The following is a 21,000-nucleotide window of genomic DNA, read 5'->3' as shown; positions in this document are numbered from 1 at the left end:
TTCCACCAATGTATATCTAGGTTTATATCTATTTTCATTAATCCTACCTGGCCTTCAATGCCTTTTAAATTTATAGACTTTATTTTTAAAATGTATTAATTTTAAAATTTTCAATTATCCTTCATAAGTTTGTTCTCCTTCTCCTTCCCATTGGTTACATGTTGACCTTCTGGTTGTTCACTCCACATTTCTGAGCTTTGCATTCATGATTTCTCTCTGTTTGCACTCTGTTGAGAGAGATGTCCTTCATTGGCTCTTCCAAGTCACAAATTCGCTTTTAATAAGTAACTATTTTCTTTTTTTGTCAACAATTTTTTAAATATTTTAATTTCATAAAGCATTATTTGTAACCTTGTCACATCTCTTTGAGTTTTATTATCTTTGTTTTCAAAAGCATCTGTGAACTCTTTCATCCACTTTAGTGGAAGTCATCTGTCACAGAGCTTACCTAGGAATCTTTCTGTGAGTGACTTCTAGTGAAGATTATTTTTTTTTTTTGTTTTTTCTTGCTTAACGGTTTCATGCCTCTTTAGCAGCCACAGAGATCTAGCTGTCCATGTGTCTTAACCAGGGACAGACCACCAAGTGGGAGCTTGATTTAGATTCGGAGGCAAACAAACACCACTCATTACAGAATCATTTAAAAGATAACCTCTTCTGGCTTGTTTTCTTTCCAAAAAGAAGTATATTACAAATAATTTTAAGGTTTAAAGGCAATTTATCATTATTTCAATGTGGTTTGGGGACTCATGAGTTCTAAAATGATATAAATGTTGATAAGAGAGTTACATTTAGTATCTAGCTATTACTCAGTAGAAGGTAGTAAGACTAGTTGAGTCACTATGGCTCATGTACACAATGAATTAATGTCACTAGCTCAGGATATTGCTCAAACTGACCCTTTTCACTTATAAAATACTTCTAACCAAATGAGAAAAAAATTAAAAGCAACCTGATGACATTTTAAAAAAAGGAAAAGGAATTATCAACTTTTATCTTCACTGTGTGTTTTTAGAGAAGAATTTTATTTGTTTTTTAAAGTGCCCTCTAACCCTGTCTCTACTAAAAATACAAAAAATTAGCCAGGCATGGTGACGTGTGCCTCTAGTCCCAGCTACTTGGGAGGCTGAGGCAGGGGAATTGCTTGAACCCGGGAGGTGGAAGTTGCAGTGAGCTGAGATCATGCCACTACACTCCAGCCTGGGTGACAGAGCAAGACTCCATCTCAAACAAACAAACAAACAAACAATAAATAAATAAATAAGTGCCCTCTGATAGCTAATGATAGATTGGTATTCAAAAGAAAAGGAAACAATGAAGAAAAATATCTCAACCTGGAAAAATTTGCCAGTCCCTGCCATAGAGGAAATCGTAGCCTGGCATTGGTCTGTGTCATCATTCCAGTTCCAAATTGGAGCACTAGACTGTATTGTGCCTTATCTCCCAGTATGCTAAGAAACCAATTATAGTAAATAATATTGCCTTAAGGGATTTTTCAGAGCCCCTGAAAAAAGATCAATGCAATAACCTAGGACCTTAAAGGTCAATATTTAGTTGTAGGAAATATACAATGTTCAAAAACATAGTTTTATTTAATATTACTTTTTCAAAACATATTAAACAATTAACATTTTACAACTTTTTTTGTGATCCTTTGGTGAACAGCAGTTGAAGAATACAGCAGGATAAGCAATAAAATAAAAATACCAAATATTTACTAAAATAATATTTCAAGAAAAACATAATGCTCTTATATCGATCCAAATAGACTTATTTAACCGACAACCTTTAATGTAACTATCAATCAGATGGGTTGGATATTCAGTTCTTCCATTTCCCACACACTGCAAAAAGCTACACGTTTCTCTGACTCGCATAAATAATAAATGGTCCTTTGTACAGAGATGAACCTTTATTGTTCGATCCCTCAATCAAAATGGAAAACCATATCCCCAGGCAAGAGGCGCACTTCAGGAGATATGGGATTTAAAACAAAATTAATGTTGCAAAATAAGAAAGACAAGATTGAAATATATATCAGGACAATAATATCTAAATAACTTTAGCAAGGGATCCTGTAAAAAAAAAAAAAAAAAAAAAAAAAGCTATTTAAAGCATATGTGCAGAATTTCCTCAAAGAAAGGGGAAAAGCTTGATCTAGACAGGGCACTAACCCTAATGGTGAAAGCTCTGGACTCTGTTTCACATTATGCCACTGAAATTGCTGTGAAGATCTGAGCCACACACTGTGTCTGTTGGTGGGTCCTAAATATTTGTCCTTCAAGCCTTCTCAATATTCATCCATAGAATCTATGTCATAATGAGCCCAGAAGCATAAACGCTTCAATAGGAGAGTTACCAATATAGGATATCCAACAGATAGAGCCTATTTCTTAAATTTTCATTATGCCAAGAACAACAGGAGGTTTCTGGAAAGCATGAGGTAACTATTGGCCTATATAAGAAGCTTCTCGGTTAATGGAAACATGGATAGTCCTTCTCGGCTTGTCTTCTTCGTTGCCTGCTTTCCTCTGCAGCTTAAATAGGAAATGGGCTGAAAAAATTGGTAAATCAGAGGACACGCATGGCTTCATTTCCAAGAGTTGGACATTTTGGAAGCAATTAGGAAAGGCCTTCAGGTTTGCTCTTGGACAGGTATTGTTCCAGGATTTTGAAGATATAAGATACAACTCAAATATCCACACCCTCATCCATTTTACTTTGGCATCGAGACAAAGGTCTTATGACATTGCATTTCCTCTAATTCTCAATGGTGTGTGAGGCCAGAGTTGTGATATCCAAGCCCAGGTTTCAGTTGGAAGGTGAAAATGAAGTGAGTGAGCTTTTTAGTCTCTTTGCTTTTAGGCCATTCAATATACTTTGTTGAACTGAAAAACTTCTCTTAAATATATAAGACAATTTATCCAGCCAAATCTGTCTTTGGAGTTTGTGTTCAAAGCTCCAGCAATAACAATATGTTACTTATCCTTGATGTATCTCCTCTGTGGAAAAGTTTTTGGGGACTTTCTAGGTGAGAATGGCCAGTAAAGATCTGGATGTAGAAAATCTTGGTCTCTTGTCCAAATACTGTCATAATGCTGGTCTTAGTAGCATAAAGGCATGGCCACTTGCTTATCATTTTGATCTGACTCTGCTGCCACAAAAAGTACAAACTACACTGTCAACATTTGAGCAATATAAATCCTCTATGAGTTGTGGGTTGAGTCTACTATTGTCTTTGCAGTGAAACTAGTGGGTATGTATTAAGTAGTTTCTATCTGGATGAAGACTCACTCTGTCTCTGTACCTTTTGCAGAGTGGGTAGACTTCCAGGGGTGATGTTTTTCAGCTAAGTCAATGAGGCTTAAAACCTTGAAACCTTAAAAAAAAACATTCCAGCATTCAGTTTAGAAAAGGGCCAGGCTCAAGAGGTCAATATTAGTGTCAAAGTCAGAATTCACTCCTCACAAGTTCTGGAGAGCCAATGTCCTCTACCAACCTGAGTTGATTCCAATATGACCTTATAAGATCTAGTTAGAATAAGGATTTTCAGATCCTCAAAGTAATGTGAACTCCTTAAGGTAACCTCCAACCTTTCCTTATCTTTTGAGGATGAATGACTCATGGACAACTTGAGCCAGGAGAATCTTCCGGATTAGTTGTGGGTTCTATGTGCATTACCCATACCCAGCCCTGCCAGCTACCACCACCAACTCTGCAGACCATGCCTTATGTCTGGAGCCATGAAATTGTATCTTCTGGGGGTTAGTGAAGCCTCTGTAACTTTTGCATCACAGTATATTTTTAACTAAAACTACGGTGGCAAATCCTGCACCTTTTTAAGTTGTACAGAATATATGATAGCCTTCTTATTTATTTATTATTATTGTTATTTTTGTTTGTTTGTTTGTTTATTTATTTATTGAGACAGAGTTCCGCTCTGTTGCCCAGGCTGCAGTACAGTGGCGCGATCTCGGCTCATTGCAACCTGTGCTCCCCAGGTTCAAGCAATTCCCCTGCCTCAGCTTCCCAAGTAGCTGGGATTACAGGCGACTGCCACCACGCCTGGCTAATTTTTTTCTATTTTTCATAGAGATGGGGTTTCATCAGTTAGCCAGGCTGGTCACAAACTCCTAACATCAGGTGATCCACCCACCTCGACCTCCCAAAGTGCTGGGATTACAGGCGCGAGCCACCATGCCCGACCATATAATAGCCTTCTTGACAACAGTAGGACCACCTAAGAAAATGATCACATTAGCTAACAATATTCCCACAATCAACTTAACCTTTTCTAGAAAATCATATAATTGCCAGTATCTTTCTCGTACCACTTTCTCCACCTGTAAAATTTTTTTTTTTAAATTTTAGATGCAGTGGATACATGTGCAGTCTTCTTACATGGATATATTTTGTGATGCTGAAGTTTGGGCTTCTATTGATCCCATCACCCAAATAATGAACATAGTGCCCCATAGGTGCTTTTTAAACCATTGTGTCTCCCCGCTTTTGTTGTCCCCACCATCTGTGATTTCCATCTGTATGCCCATGTGTACCTACTATTTAGCTTCCACTTATACATTAGAGCATGCAGTATTTGGCTTTCTGTTTCTGCATTAATTCACTTAGGATAACAACTTCCAGCTGCACCCATGTTGCTGCAAAGAATCCAATTTCATTATTTTTCATGGCTGCATAATGTTCCTTGGTATACATGTACCATATTTTATTTTCCCAATCCACTGTTGATGGGCATCTAGATTGCTTTTTACGTTTGCTTTTTACAATAGCAATAGTCTTTGCTTTATAACCCTCTGTGGTCAACAGAGACACAGCCAACACTGCTTTTAACTATCTTTATCTCTACTCTGCATTTCAAACTCAAGAGGTTTTTAAGAACCCCATATTCTTCTTTTACATCTGATCAAATTTAATATCTATTCTATGGCAACAGAACTATCTAGGAGTTTTCTTCACTAGATGTGATTATCTGAAGAAAAATAACTATGGCTCCATTAAAAGAAATGTAGGCATGACTCCCAGTCATCCCCAAACAAAATATCAGAAGAAGAATTTACCAAACAGTTATGAAAATCGTCCCCACATAGCTTCTAAATTATTCCTTTGTATCTCAGGCTGGGTAGTCAGGTTGACCCCCAAAGGGAGAAAGCAGCAGTGTTGCTCTCTCCATTGGTGATAAGGGATGATATTTTCTCTCTATGGGTTAATAAAACAGTGCTAACCACATACTCTCAACCAAAGTAATAATCTGTCTCAAGAAAAATTAGTTCATGCCTCTTTATCCTTTCTACTTCCTTCCTAGAGAGTCCTGTAGCAGCATATCATGTCAAATAAGTCATCTCAAAAGGGACCCATAACAACTTTTGGGCAGGTCCTTCTGGAAGTGAAAGAAGAAAATATGAGGGCACTTTTATAGCAGTCATGACCCAGGGACTATTATGATGGCAACTCTTCAGGTACACATACATATTCCCCTGAAATATTCTAGAGGACTCTAAAAGCCAGTTTGAGAATCACTAGTCTAGGATCTACAGATTACCACTTTCGTCAACATCATCATCATCACCATTATCATCAATCAAACATCACCATTAAACATTGTGTGAATCTCAATCTCCCTGTATTAGGAATTGTGACTGGAGACAGAGAGATAGAATAATTCCTTACCACGTAATTTCAAAGCAAAGAAAATAAAATGAAAATTTGTTCTACATATCTCAACATCTGCCTTCAAAATTTAAGATGCCTTCTAGGAACATTCTAACATCCTTTCATCTCTCTTATCAACTTACTTATTATCTCATAACAAGAACTTGGAGTTCTTTATGTCATTCCACATGTAATTCTATAGAAGTCACCCCTCTCTTTTCATGTTCTTCCCTCCTATTTCCTCCAACACCATCTGTATTGTACAAGTAGTATCCTATAGATTGATCTGAAACATACCTTTCTCTTTCTGTGCTGTTCAAGCTATACCAATAACAACCAATACACATAGATTCCAATATGCTTCACAATCTGTCATACATATGCCATTTTACTAAGCATGCAGAGTAAATTGAAGTATAAGAGGTACTTTTTAGCACTGAGTACAGCGTAACAACAATTTTTGTCCTTTTGTTCCTTGTGTTATGGCTCACACAAGACATAGACAAATTAGTACTTCTCAGAGTAACAAGACACGTTGGGGTCATTTTGGAGAGAATACAACCATGTCAGTTCACTGTACCTCTTTCATTGCTATTAAACACTAAGGCTTTGGAAACAGAAGCGTTTTGTTTTGTTTTGTTTACTGTTTTGATGTACACTCCTTTCTGATTTAATTGTCCTAGCCTAATCATTCTAATAAGATGTTTCAATGGATAAGAGACTTATGAAATCAGTAACTTCACTAACACCACAATTGTTACTGTATCCAGTCTTTTACCCATTATCCCTTAAAGTCAATTGATAAATAATCAATTCCATAAAATACATGAGAATCTATATATTAATGCTCATTCTTACAAATGTACAGGGTTTTTGTATTATTCACCCAAGGAGGAATTATTGAGCATTTATCATGCACCCCTTCTCTCGTACCAAGCAATATACTCTGCTAGAATACAGAAATGCTATATTTATTTGGTAATACCAAAGCAGTCTCATCAGACTTATATCAGGCTCTTTTGTTCAGCTCCTTTTCAATTCAGTTACATCTGACCAGTTCAGTAGATGATAGCTGAAGAGAAAATAAAGAACATAAAATTTCTTTGTTTGAATTGTTCTCCTAGTTGGGTTTATGTAACATAAAAAGTAATGATCCTAAATCATGTGTATTTTAATATACTATGATGTTGAAAGGCTTGATTCTATGCTGAGACACATAGGACTAGAATATAAAGTGTTTCCGGTAGAAAAATGAAGAGAGAGACAGAACATTGTTTTGCTGCTTTTAAATAAGCCACACAAATAACTCAGTCTAAAGGCTATGTGTGTGTCAGTGTGAGATAATCCTGCCCTCTCCCTTCCTCTCTCCCGCTTCTCCAGGGAAATGAGTCACACCTGCTCACTGCCCTTGATATGATGTTTGATATTCTGAATTCCCATCAGCCCTGCACAGCTAGGATGATGTCAGCACAGTTGACATTGTTAGATCCCTGCTCTGCGTACATCAACTCCCTGTCGCTCAGGCGTCAGCTGAGTGTGGTGAAGGGGAGGAGGCATCATCATCTTAGCAACCAAGCCCACGTATCCAGGATCCAGAAATGGCATCTGGCACTTTGCTTTGGGGATTTCCAGCACTTCCCAGAATTTCAGCCAGATCAGAACACTTGCTCTGAATTAAAAAGAAATTACTCATCCTCTTCTCATCAGGATGTGTGTGCTTTTACAAAATTTTATATCAAAATGTTTGTCACCAAAGTATGCTTTATCAAAGTCCTCATCTCATTTTTCCTCAATTCCTCTGGGATATCCTTTATTGACTTTTTAGAAATAATCTTGCTTATATGTAAAAACAGAAAAGGTTAAATGAGACCCTTTTGTCATCCTTCTACCTCAAGTCAAAAATATGTGTAATATGAACAATCAAATTGTAGGGAAAGTAGATAATTATGCTGATAATAATAATCTTCTAAGATGACTCCAGATAAAGTATGGCAGTATTTCTAGGTCTTGTTTTCTTATACCCATTTAACAAAAAATACAATAAAATGAACTCAGACAGTTGCAATTCACATAGACATTTAATCATCTATTGATTATCTGGGAAAAAGGAAAGAGGGAGAATTTTGGGAAAAAAACCTAAAAGGGTATTTTGGAAAGTGTTAGAGTAGAAGAACTGTGGTAGTACCATGCCACCATGCCACAGCTGTCAGAAGCCCCAACAATGCAACAATGGAGACTTAATGCCTACTTTTCCAGAGCCGTTTCTCCAAGTTATTGTATCTTGGCTGCTTCATATAAATGGTCCCAGTTGTTTTATAGCTGTCTTACTGCTCCACTTACTTATTTCCAGAAATATTTCTGAGTAGAATCCCTGCCTCCATTACACATAGAGTGAAGTGGGAGATTTAGGTATGTGCTGTGGTCAGAATATGTCCTCCAAAATTCATGTGTTGAAAGTTTAATTTCCAATGCAACAGTGTTGGGAAGTTGGCCTTTTGGGAGGTGTTTAGGTGGTGAGGGCTTCTCCATCATGAATAGATCAAAGCCCTTATAAAAGAGATTTCAGAAGGTGTTCAGCTAACTTGCTTTCTTGCCCTTTTGCTTTCTGCCGTGGGAGGATGCAGCAAGAAGGCCCTCACAAGACACCAATTGTTGGTGCCTTGATCTTGAACTTACCAGGCTCCAGACTTGTGAGAAAATAATTTTCTGTTCTATATAAATTACCCAGTCTCAGGTATTCTGTTATAATAGCACAAAACAGACTAACACAGTAAGTAACCAGACAATGACAGTACGGGGTGATAAGTGCTTCTGTAAGAAATGAACCTAGGGTGCTGAGAGCACGGAGAACCAGAGTCCAACTCAGCCTGGAGTTCAGACATGAGAAGTTCTCAGGGATGGCTTCCTTGAGTTTTCATAATTCTTTTCTCAATTATAATGCAAATGCTTTTTATAAATCCTGACACTTTGTCCATCAAACACTACTAAAAATTTTAATAAGCAGCTCTACTCAGTCCAGGCAGTTTATTTCTTTCCTGACATGCCTAAGGTACCCTGAACATCCACATCCCACAAAATGAGAAACAGATATTTCATTTGGCTTCTTGTAACAGTGAAAATGAGAAGAGTTCAGAGAGCTCTGTCTTTCAATCTCAAGATCGAAATAGGTGAGGGCTGGTGGCTAAGTACAACACTTTGTGGTTCCCCTTCCCCCAATGAATTACTTTCCATGCTGTACTGTAACTGCTTATTTGCTTGTCCTTGAAGGTGAAGCTTCAAGAAACCAAGCTTTTTGAAAGTATAATTATTTATCTTATTTACCCCACAGTATCTCCCAGCTATCCCCAGTCAGACCTAGATCCTAGAACAGAGTAACCATTCATTAGATTTTTCTGTTGAATAAATATTTTATGCTTTTGCATCTCTTACAGATTTTAATCCTAACTTTGCCCCTATAGTTTAGAGCAGCATTTCCTAGCCTTTTTCATATATTAGCCCATATGGAAAATGAAAGTATTTGTAAGGCACACTTGGGTAAATGGGGGAGGCTGCTCCAGGCTGCAAACTGTAAGCCCCAGTCCCTGCCTGATCCCCTCAGAGCCCACCTTCCATATCACACTCATACCTTCCACAAAACATAGGGGATCCATAGAAGGACATATCTGAAAAATCATTCAGTACTCATCACTTGAGAAGCTCTTCTGGTTTAGATAAATTAAAAGGTAAGAATGAAACAGGTTAACTTTCTTCCACTTAGCTTTTTGTAACCTAGCTCTCCTTCCCAATATTTTGCAGTGGTTTTACTGTTAACTTTCAGTTTTTAAAATATATTTTTTGGAAGGCTTGTGTATTGCCAATGGGGATGTAAAATAGAGTAGCCCATGTGGAAAACAGCATGGCAGTTCCTTAAAATATTAAACATAGAATTATCATGTGATCCAACAATTCCACTACTAGATATACACCCAAAAGAAGTAAACATAGAGACTTGAGCAAATATTTGTACACCTCTGTTCTTAGCAGTATTATTCACAACAGCCAAAAGGTGGAAGTAACCCAAATGTCTATCGATGAATAAACAGATAAATAAAATGTAGCAAATACGTACAGTGGAATAGTATTCAGCCTTAACAAGAAGAAATTTTGATACACGCTGCAATAGAAATAAAACTTGAAGAAATTATGCTAAGTGAAATAAGCCAGTTACCAAAGGATAAATTTTGTATTATTCTGTTTACATGAGATGGCTAGTTAAATAGTGGTTTCCAGGGCCTGGAAGGAATGGGCAATTAGAAAGTTATTGTGTAGTAATATGAGAAGTTTCAGTTCAGGAAGATGTAAGAATTCTGAAGATGGATAGTGGTGATGGTAGCAGAACAATGTGAATATACTTAATGTCACATCTACACATATAAAAATGGTTAAAATGATAAATTTTATCTTATATGTTCGTTACCACAATAAAAGAAATATATCTTTTAAATGGCATTACTAAAACATTTAAAATGATAATAATTATTACTATATCTATTTGTGGAATGATTAATGGAAAGCTGGGATGCACTGTTACATGGCCAGACATCATGGAAAGACACTTTGTTTCTCATCTTGCAAAGCAGAGATTTGTCAATAAATGTTCATTTGTCCCACCCCGAACCCCGGCTCATCATTACCACGACCAGTGTCTGTTGTCCAGATGGCTCCCTGACATTTCACACATTATGCAATTCTCAAGTCATTTCAAAATGGATCTAAACTTGACTTCTTTTTCATAAGCACAGACTTATACACTTTTTTCCATTCTCACTGTTGCCTTAAATTTTTAATAAATTGTGATTGATTAACATTTGAATGCAAATGCAAAAGCCTTGATCGACTTGCACTTACACTGATCAATGCTTCCAAGAAATGCAAAGCTCTAGTCTCTTGAAGATGGAGCATAGTTTTGAACTGACAGATTTTCATAGTATGCCTAGCATTAGATTAGCACTTTTCTCATGATGTGTTTACACAGCACAGCACAGAATTTCACATGACTTGATTGGCCTGTTCTTTTGCTCATTTCACGCCCAGCCTTTCCAATGTAAAAATTACACATTGTTTTTTTTCTCACCCAGTTTCTATGCTTTCTTTCTCACCTTCATCTTAGATGCTTGATTTAGAGCCCCATTTCTCATTCTTTGATAAGAATATCATATTGCTGACAAATTAAAAATGTAGTCTTGTTGGGAGTGAACAGAGGCAATTTTACAGTCAAAAAGAATGGTACAGTCAACCCATGAGAAACTGTCAGGAGCATGAGTATCGTAAGCCTAAAAACTATGTTTAGCACTGTAATCTTTCTAAGACAACATACAAAATTGTAGCAAGGTAATTTGGAGCTTATATGTACTTCAATTCTCTCACCATTGTAGCTTCAACCCCTGTCAAACTGCCTGGCACACAGTAGGCCTTCAATTCCACTCCACAGCACTATCGTCTAAATCAGTAAATGATGAGGTGCTTAGCACCCAGAAATAAGGTGCTTAGTAGAAAGGAATGTAAATAAGTAAGAAGTTGATTACAATACTTTCTACTTCACTGAGACCTGGCCCTCAGGTGTTAGGAACAGTCCTAGGAAGAATTAACACCCACATTGAAAAACAGTAATAATGATAAGTGGAAGAGGATAAAGAAAGTTTGAGCTTTGTCCTGGGGTAATGAGAAGCTATTAAAAGATTTTAAGTAGGAAAGAGATATGATCATCTCTTTGTATGGAAAGAGTATGGAAAGATCTCAGATCGGAGATGAGATCAGACCAGAGAGATGGAGAAATTTTTGAATCTAGCTGTTTTTTGAGTAAAGTTTTGGAGGATAAAATTTTGGCTATAGAGAATTCCTAAAGGTTCACTGTATTCTGAATTGAATTGTGATCTATCTCTGACCATAAATGACTTTAAACTATAAATGACACCAAACTAGACTTGGCCTGCATCTAATGTATTGAATCAGTTCTTAGAGGGACTCTGCTTTCTAGCTCCTCCTGGGAATTCCTTCCTGTATGTTCCACAGATGCCTCAAACTCAACATGCCCAAAACCCACAGCCTTTTTCTGTCCCCTTTCCCTCCTTGGCCACTGCTATGCATCCTATATTCTTTAGTTTTAGTAAATGGCATTTCTTCTCTACCATGCCTTAAAAGCTAGGACATGTTACTCTCATGGATTTCTCTTTTTCCTTTACCATCTACATGAATGCACCATACCATTTCACCTCCTATATACCTCCTAAAATCCTTCCCTCTTCTCTGACCTCATTGATTATGCCATAGTCCAGGCCCTGTCATCCTTTACTTTGACTATTATAATAGCTGCTGCCAGGCCTCATTCTGTCCAGTCTCTCCACTTGAAATTCCTTGCCATTTACTGTTGCTCCATTGAACTTTCTCCTATGAAAATCTGATCATATCATTGCCCAGTTTAAAGCCCTGCAAAAATTGGAGCAAATTAAAACCGAATTTCTTCATGTGGCTCTTGACCTCTTACCACCATCTCTTCTCACACCCATCTTTGGCATGCAGCCCTAATCACCATCGCTGATTGAAAATCTCTTAAGCAAAATGTCCAACACCATTTTCAATGTCATTTTCCCTGTTACTGGACAAAGTTAGCCACTGTCTTGCTCTGTGCTCCAATAGCACTTGGTGTATGTTTGGCTCTAACAATATTGCTTTGGATGGTAATTATTTACACACCTGCTTTTCCTCCAAATCCTGGGTCTTAACTCTGGTTGTATTGGCCTCAGGATGAATTTTGTGGGTTTCAAAACTCACATTGCATGCAAAATTCTGTGTGCAAGTGTGGGTGTGCACATGCAGGCAGTTTTCATCCATACTCAAAGGGGTCCATGACCCCAAAAAAGTTAAGTGCCGCTACTGCCCTAGACTGTGAACTTTTTAGGGCATAGAACATGTTGTGTTCTTCTTTGTATAGCCAGCTTATTGAAGAGTCTGATCTCAGTAGGCCATAAACATGAAACAGTTTTATTTTTCTCTAATCCTTACTTTGAACTAGATTCTGTCAAATCTGCCTTTCCTGCTCTTTAATGACATCACAGACAGATCTTATAACTTTCTAGCCTCTTTCAGTTATTAAAAAGACCAGTTCACATGTTTGGCTCCTGATTCAAACAAACCAATTCTAAGAAGACACTTTGAAACAATCAGGGCATTTGAACATGGACTAGTATGAAAGAATATCATGAAATTAGTGTTAATGTTATTTGGTATAATAATGAAACTGTGGTTATATCTTTTTTAAGTGCCAAAGCATTAGAGATGTGTGCTTAAGTATTTTAAGATAAAAATTAGAAAATATTTGAAGTTCAGTTTACAATACTTCAAAAAAACAGTGGGAGCAACAGATTAAGCAAGATTGGCAAAATGTTAATGAGTATTGAAGTTGAGGAAACAGTACATGGGTATCCTTAATGAAATTATTTCTATTTTGTGTATATTTGAATTTCTAATAAGCGTTTTTTTCTAAACTCAGTTCAGTCAAATTTAAAACTCCACTCTTATTCATATTCAGTGGTGTGCTAGTAAATGTTTATCAACCAGCTCTATAGAAAAAAAGGAAAAGAAAGTCCTGATTTGTAGCATTTGCCAATTTCTGTGGCTTTAATACTTCTACCATGGTCAATTTCAAGCTGCCAGTATAATGCCACTGAATGAAGAGTTGGAAGGAGATGAGCAGTAGCATGCTATTTTGCAGTATTTCCACCACCTATAGCAACAGTAGATATAAATAATAGCACAAAGCAAAATGTAGTAAAAAATTAAGAAGTGATGAGCTTTGAGTATGTATTGCCTTTGTTTTAATATTATTTATTTAAGTGTATATGAATGTAAGTTATTTTATTTTATTTTTGTTTTTGTAGAGACAGGGTCTCACTATGTTGCCCAGACTGGTCTCAAACTCCTGTCATCAAAGCAATACTCCTGCCTTAGCCTCCCAAACTGCCGGGACTGCAGGCATGAGCTTCTGTACCCATCCTATTTTTAATAATGACTGTTTAATAACTGACTCACAAGATTCCTGAAAATTTAACCATCTGCTCTCAGGAACCGGTACAAGCCAGATTCAGAACATCTCTGTAGTATCCTTCCCTTTCTCAATGCTGAATGCATAAAATATTGAGGACCACTGCTCTAATGTTAATTGACACAGTCCCATTCCTTACTCACTACTGTGAGCATGCTCAGCTCCTCTTAATCAGGCATAACCAGCCAGGAAAAGGGAGAAGCAAATGAATTACCCCCTTTCCTTCTACCCCTCTCCACTCATGCTTCTTTGAATCCTTGCTTCAGGATTGCCCCTGGAATTACACATCAATGTATTTCCTATCATTTTAAACTCTGTGTTTGCTTCAAAATAGTTATGCACATAACTCTACAATGTTTCATAAGTGCTTCCATCTCTCTTAAAAGAATCACTTGATTTTTCATGGATTATATTGTAAAGCAAGAGGGTGAGAGGAACTTTTTTATTCCTAATAAATACTGTTAGAGTATTGATGCCTTAAACCACTGAGTGAGCACCCTCTTGGCTTAAGCTTAAGTACAATATATCCATCCATTATTTATAACCATTTAAAATTTTTAAGTAGTCCAATCCATGGTGTTACTTACACTTATCTTTTCTGTATTCTAAATCATGTGGCTTCAGTTTAATAACGAGAAATATAATATGTATTTTCATATCCCAGGTGAGAACACTACATTTTTACCACTTTTACATACACTTTACATAGAAGGAACAATCACAACAGAGTAATTCCAGCACAGAATTTTATCATAATAAAAAAAAAGTATTGCTTAACAATATATACTGTACTTCCTCTAATCTTTACTCAACCTAAAAGCACAAATTTACATGGATTTTCAAGGTACAGATCAATTCTGAGACTGCACCCCTAAGCCACTTGACTTATATAACAGATGACTCCTTTCTGTAAATAATAGGTTATACTGCCATAGTCACAGAATAATAATGCTGGAAGGAAATTAGACAGTCTATTATCTAGCCTACCTCTTAATGCCCAGAGAATTTGAAAGTTGACACATGCATGCACGTGCACACTCACACACACACACACAATCACCCAGCTAGTTAATAACCAAAAAAGTAACTAGGCTGAGCGCAGTGGCTCATGCCTGTAATCCCAGCACTTTGGGAGGCCAAGGTAGCAAATCACTTGAGGTAAGAAGTTTGAGACCAGCTTGGCCATAATGGTGGGTGAAACTTTGTCTCTACTAAAAATACAGAAATTAGCCAGGTGTGGTCCCACACGCCTGTAATCGCAGGTACTTGGGAAGGTGAGCCACGAGAATAACTTGAACTTGGGAGGTGGAGGTTGCAGTGAGTCGAGATCACGCCACTGCGCTCCAGCCTGGGTGACAGAGCAAGACTCCATCTCAAAAAAAAAAAAAAGAAGAAAAAAGAAAAACAAAAAACAAAAAAAACACCCTAATATTTATTGTACTAATATAGCACTTAAGTACTAGACCTATTTGTATAAATCTCATTTAATTTATACTTAATAGAATTATAAATTCTACCAATACTTGTTTTGCAGATGAGGAAATCAAAATTCAGAATGTTTAAGAAATGTGGTCATCCAGCTAGGAAGTCAGAAAGCCTGGATACAAATAGAATCTGTCTGATCCCAAAGCCTGTGGTCTTGGGCCAAAATCATTTACTCTTCCAAATCTGGAACTCTACTCTTCTCCGCTGACCCTAATGATCTTTCCACCACAGCCCAGCCCCATCTTAAAATCCACAGTTAAACTACATTTTAAAATTTATTGTTGCATATCCTCAAGGAGAAAGAAATAAGCCCTGATGCCCATAAAAATATGATGCCAATAAAATCTCAATCTTTTCCGTCTCCTAGGCTCTCTCTCATATACCAATGTAAAATTGGAGACAAAAAAAAAAAAAGCAACAAGATGTTTTGATTCTGGGGTGTCCCGCCTGTAAATGTTACCACATGACTAAATGTATCTTTATACTTATCTATGCAATATAGGGGTAGGGGAGGAGAAAAATCTTTTTTTTTTTTTTATTTTTTTTTATTTTTTTTTTATTTTTTTTTTTTTGAGACGGAGTCTGGCTTCCTCTCCCAGGCTGGAGTGCAGTGGCGCAATCTCGGCTCACTGCAAGCTCCGCCTCCCGGGTTCACGCCATTCTCCTGCCTCAGCCTCCCGAGTAGCTGGGACTACAGGCGCCCACCACTGCGCCCGGCTAATTTTTTCTATTTTTAGTAGAGACAGGGTTTCACCATGGTCTCGATCTCCTGACCTTGTGATCCGCCCGCCTCGGCCTCCCAAAGTGCTGGGATTACAGGCGTGAGCCACCGCGCCCGGATTCCTCAACTATCCTATGTTCATGCCTAAGGCCCCTATAACAAAAGACAGATTAATAAAAGCACACAGGCCAGGCACGGTAGCTCACCCCTGTAATCCCAGCACTTTGGGAGGCCGAGGAAGGTGGATCACCTGAGGTTGGGAGTTCAAGACCAGCCTGGCCAACACAGCAAAACCCTGTCTCTTCTAAAAATACAAAAAATTAGCCAGTGGTGGTGGCACACACTTGTAATCCTAGCTACTCAGGTGACTGAGGCAGCAGAATTGCTTGAAGCCGGGAGGCAGATGTTGCAGTGAGCCAAGATCACACCTCTGCACAAAGTCAGAGTCTGTCTCAATAAAATAAAAATAAAAGCACACAAATTTATTTGACGTAAGTTTTACATGAGAACCTTTGTAAGAAAAAAAGACCCAAAGAAATGGGTAAACCTTTGTTTTTGTTGTGCTAGGTTTGATGAAGAATGGACAGTTTGGGAGAACTATTATTGGACAAAGGGAATATGATCTAATGGTGATAAACTGGGAGAAACTTAACAAAGCCTATTTGTTCAGATTATTTCCTGTGTCCCTGTGTCTCCGGTTCATTTCCTTCAAATATAGGGAGGGAACTGTTCACATAAGGATTTTTGTTTTGCTTAGGGTAAATTCAGAAAATACTTCCCAGATCAAGACCATCCTGGCTAACACAGCAAAACCCCATCTCTACTAAAAATACAAAAAAAAAAAAGTAGCCAGGTGTGGTGGTGGGCACCTGTAGTTCCAGCTACTTGGGAGGCTGAGGCAGGAGAATGGCATGAACCCAGGAGGCGGAGCTTGCAGTGAGCCGTGATCGCGCCACTGCACTCCAGCCTGGGTGACAGAGCCAGACTCCGTCTCAAAAAAAAAAAAAAAAAAAAAAAAAACAAAAAGAAAAGAAAATACGTCCTATGTTTCATAACCTGCTTCAAAGGAGAAGGGCAGAAAGGAAGGCAAGAGTGACTTTCCTGCTTCTGCTGCTTTCGCAACTGCCAAAGTACCATATTTTGGGGTAGCATATCCTGACCCTATCACAGGTTATGATAATCTGTTAGCCTTTCCAGCCACCATGCTTTATCTCTCTGATTCGCTGCTGAAGATCCAGCACCTATAACAGTGTCCAGACCATAGTAGGAGCTCAAGAAATACGTTGACTGTGTAGAGCTACTTCAGATGGATGGGATTTCGAACAGGGCAAGCCATGAAATATGATTTGGCAATGTCCCCACCCAAATCTCATCTTGAATTCCCACATGTTGTGGGAGGTCCCTGTGGGAGGTAATTGAATCATGAGGGCAAGTCTTTCTGTGCTGTTCTCATGACAGTGAATAAGTCTTGCGAGATCCGATGGTTTTAGAAAGAGGAGTTTCCCTGCACGAGTTCTCTTCTCTTGTCTGCCACCTTGTGAGATATGCCTTTCACCTTCCTCCATGATTGTGAGGCCTCCCCAGCCACATGGAATTGTAAGACCATTAAACTTCTTCCTTTTGTAAATTGCCCAGTCTCGGGTGTGTCTTTATCAGCAATGTGAAAGCAGACTTCTACAGTAAATAGGTACCAGTAGAGTGGGGCACGTCCAAAAAGACACCCGATAATGTGGAAGTGACTTTGGAACTGGGTAACACGCAGAGGTTGGAACAGCTGGAGGGCTCAGAAGAAGACAGGAAAATGTGGGAAAGTTTGGAACTCCATAGAAACTTGTTGAATGGCTTTGAGTACAATGCTGATAATGATATGGACAATGAAATCCAGGCTGAGGTGGTCTCAGATGGAGATGAGGAACTTGTTGGGAACTGGAGCAAATGTGACTCTTGTTATGTTTTGGCAAAGAAGCTGGTGGCATTTTGTCCCTGCCCTAGAGATTTATGGAATTTGAACTTGAGACAGATGATATAGGGTATCTGGCAGAAGAAATTTTAAGCAAAGCATTCAAGAGGTGACTTGGGTGCTGTTAAAGGCATTCAGTTTTAAAAGGGAAACAGCATAAAAGTTTGGAAAATTTGCAGCTTGACAATGCAATAGAAAAGAAAATCCCATTTTCTGAGGAGAAATTCAAGCCAGCTGCAGAAATTTGCATAAGTAATGAGGAGCCAAATATTAATCACCAAGACAAAGGGAAAAATGTCTCCAGGGCATGTCAGAGACCTTTGTGGCAGCCCCTCCCCTCATGAGTCTGGAGATTTAGGAGAAAAAAATGGTTTCATGGGCCGGGTCCAGGGTCCCTCTGCTGTGTGAAGTCTAGGGACTTAGTGCCCTGTGTCCCAGCCACTCCAGCCATGACTAAAACGGGCCAAAGTACAGCTTGGGCTGTTGTTTCAGAGGGTGGAAGCCCCAAGCCTTGGCAGCTACAAAGTGGTGTTGAGCCTGTGGATGCACAGAATTCAAGAATTGAGGTTTGGGAACCTCTGCCAAGATTTCAGAGATGTATAGAAACGCCTGGATGCCCAGGCAGAATTTTGCTGCAGTGGGGGGCCCTTAGGGAGAACCTCTGCTAGGGCAGTGAGGAAGGGAAATGTGGGGTCAGAGCCCCTACACAAAGTCCCTACTGGAGCACCACCTGGTGGTGCTGTGAGAAGAGGGCCACTGTCCTCCAGACCCCAGAATGGTAGCTCTACCGACAGCTTGCACCATGCACCTGGAAAAGCCACAGACATTCAATGCCAGCCCATGAAGGCAGCCAGAAGGGTCACTATACCCTGCATAGTCACAAGGGCAGAGCTGCCCAAAACTATGGGAACCTACCTCTTGCATCAGTATGACCTGGATGTGAGACATAGAGTCAAAGATCATTTTGGAGCTTTAAGATTTGACTGCCGCACTGGATTCTGAACTTGCATGCATCCTGTAGCCCCTTTGTTTTGACCAATTTCTCCCACTTAGAATGGTTGTATTTACCCAACACCTGTACCGGCATTGTATGTAGGAAATAACTAACTTGCTTTTCATTTTACAGTCTCATAAGCAGAAGGAACTTGCCTTGTCTCAGATGAGACTTTGGACTATGGACTTTTGAGTTAATTCTGAAATGAGTTAAGACTTTAGGAGACTGTTGGGAAGGTATGATTGGTTTTGAAATGTGAAGACATGAGATTTGTGAGGGGCCAGGGCAGAATGATATGGTTTGGCTGTGTCCCTACCCAAATCTCATCTTGAATTCCTATATGTTGTGGGAGGGACCCGGTAGGAGGTAATTGAATCACGGGGGCAAGTCTTTCCTGTGCTGTTCTCATAATCATTAATAAGTCTCATGAGAGTTGATGGTTTTATAAAGAGGAGTTTCCCTGCACAAGCTCTCTTCTCTTGTCTGCTGTCATGTGAGATGTGCCTTTCACCTTTTTCCATGATTGTGAGGCCTCCACAGCCACGTGGAACTGTAAGTCCATTAAATCTCTTTGTTTTGTAAGTGGCCCAGTCCCAGGTAGGTTTTTATTAGCAGTGTGAAAACAGAGTAATACACCATCTTAGTGCAAGATCCACAACTCCTCTTTGATTCTCCCTTGTACTGATTTTTAAAATAATAAAAGAAACATTCCTTCACAAGAGAGAGGGCAGACACGCACTAAATGGATGCACTGCATTACAGAAGTGAAGGCTCAGAGTTTTAACTGAAAAACACACTGAAGTAGAAATGGCTTTCCTTCTTACAATTGTTTCTTTTGTGGGAGGACATTTAGGCTGAGACTATTTAAAATATTACTGAAGAATGCAGCTAGGCTTCTATGAGATAGACATACATTCATTGAGAATTCCCTAGAGGCTTCTAAACAAGCATGTACAGCAAGTTTTGTTTTATTTTGTTAGCTGTTTACTTTTGATGGAGGCTTTCAAAATGTGTGCCTTTTCCTCAGTTTTTTAGTTAGCATATCTGTCACATCTGAGTAGGACAATTGCTACAGCTGTTTGTTATGGCTGCCTCACTGACATAAAAGATCTCAGAGACATTGAGCTTAAGAGAGAACCCATACAGCCTCCAGGAAAATAAATGACCCTGACTGAATGCCAGGTTGTGGGTTGTGGGAAGTTCTGCCACAGAAGGTGGTGGTGTGAATCAAGAAAAATATACCTAGGAAAATACTCTGGCGACTGGGAAATGACTCAAAAAAGGAGAAATTGTTATTGAGGTTTAATAACGGTGTCAAATTAATGCATTTGCCACCATCATTTGTATCATTAAAATAACAAAAAAAATCACAGACTAAAATGAAAACTTGGGCTAATGGTCCAAGGAAAGGGATACTAGGCTCATCTCCAAGTTGGTACACGAAACTGTGCATGGAGCAGCAGGCAGCTATTCACCTTTACAGGATGGCCATGATGTTGCTAATAAATTGATAATCACAGTGCAATTTGTCTCTTCCTGTTTCAATTGCACCTCACTTATCAGGAGCATGCTATCAGTTAATTTTCACCTAATTAAAACAAGATTGGTGTGCACAGGGGTAAGAAGAGTAGCCAAAGTCAGAGTCACCAAATCCTGTGAGCTAGGGCACTCATTTATCTACCTACCTGTGATGGTTAATACCGAGTGTCAACTTGATTGGATTGAAGGACACAAAGTGTTGATCTTGGGTGTGTCTGTAAGGGTGTTGCCAAAGGGGAGTAACATTTGAGTGAGTGTGCTGGGAAAGGCAGACCCACCCTTAATCTGGTGAGCACCACCTAATCAGCTACCAGCGAATATAAAGTAGACAGAAAAATGTGAAAACGTGAGACTGGCCAAGCCTCCCAGCCTACATCTTTCTCCCATGCTGCATGCTTCCTGCCCTGGAACATTGGACTCCAAGTTCTTCAGTTTTGAGACTTGGACTGGCTCTCCTTGCTCCTCAAGCTTGCAGACAACCTATTATGGGACCTAGCGATCATGTAAGTTAATACTTAATAAACTCCCAAATATATGGATCATTTTGGAGC

Source organism: Chlorocebus sabaeus, chromosome 22, assembly GCF_047675955.1.
Source record: "Chlorocebus sabaeus isolate Y175 chromosome 22, mChlSab1.0.hap1, whole genome shotgun sequence".
Lineage (NCBI taxonomy): Eukaryota > Metazoa > Chordata > Mammalia > Primates > Cercopithecidae > Chlorocebus > Chlorocebus sabaeus.
The sequence above is the reverse complement of the archived record's forward strand: the minus strand, read 5'-3'. Positions refer to the sequence as shown.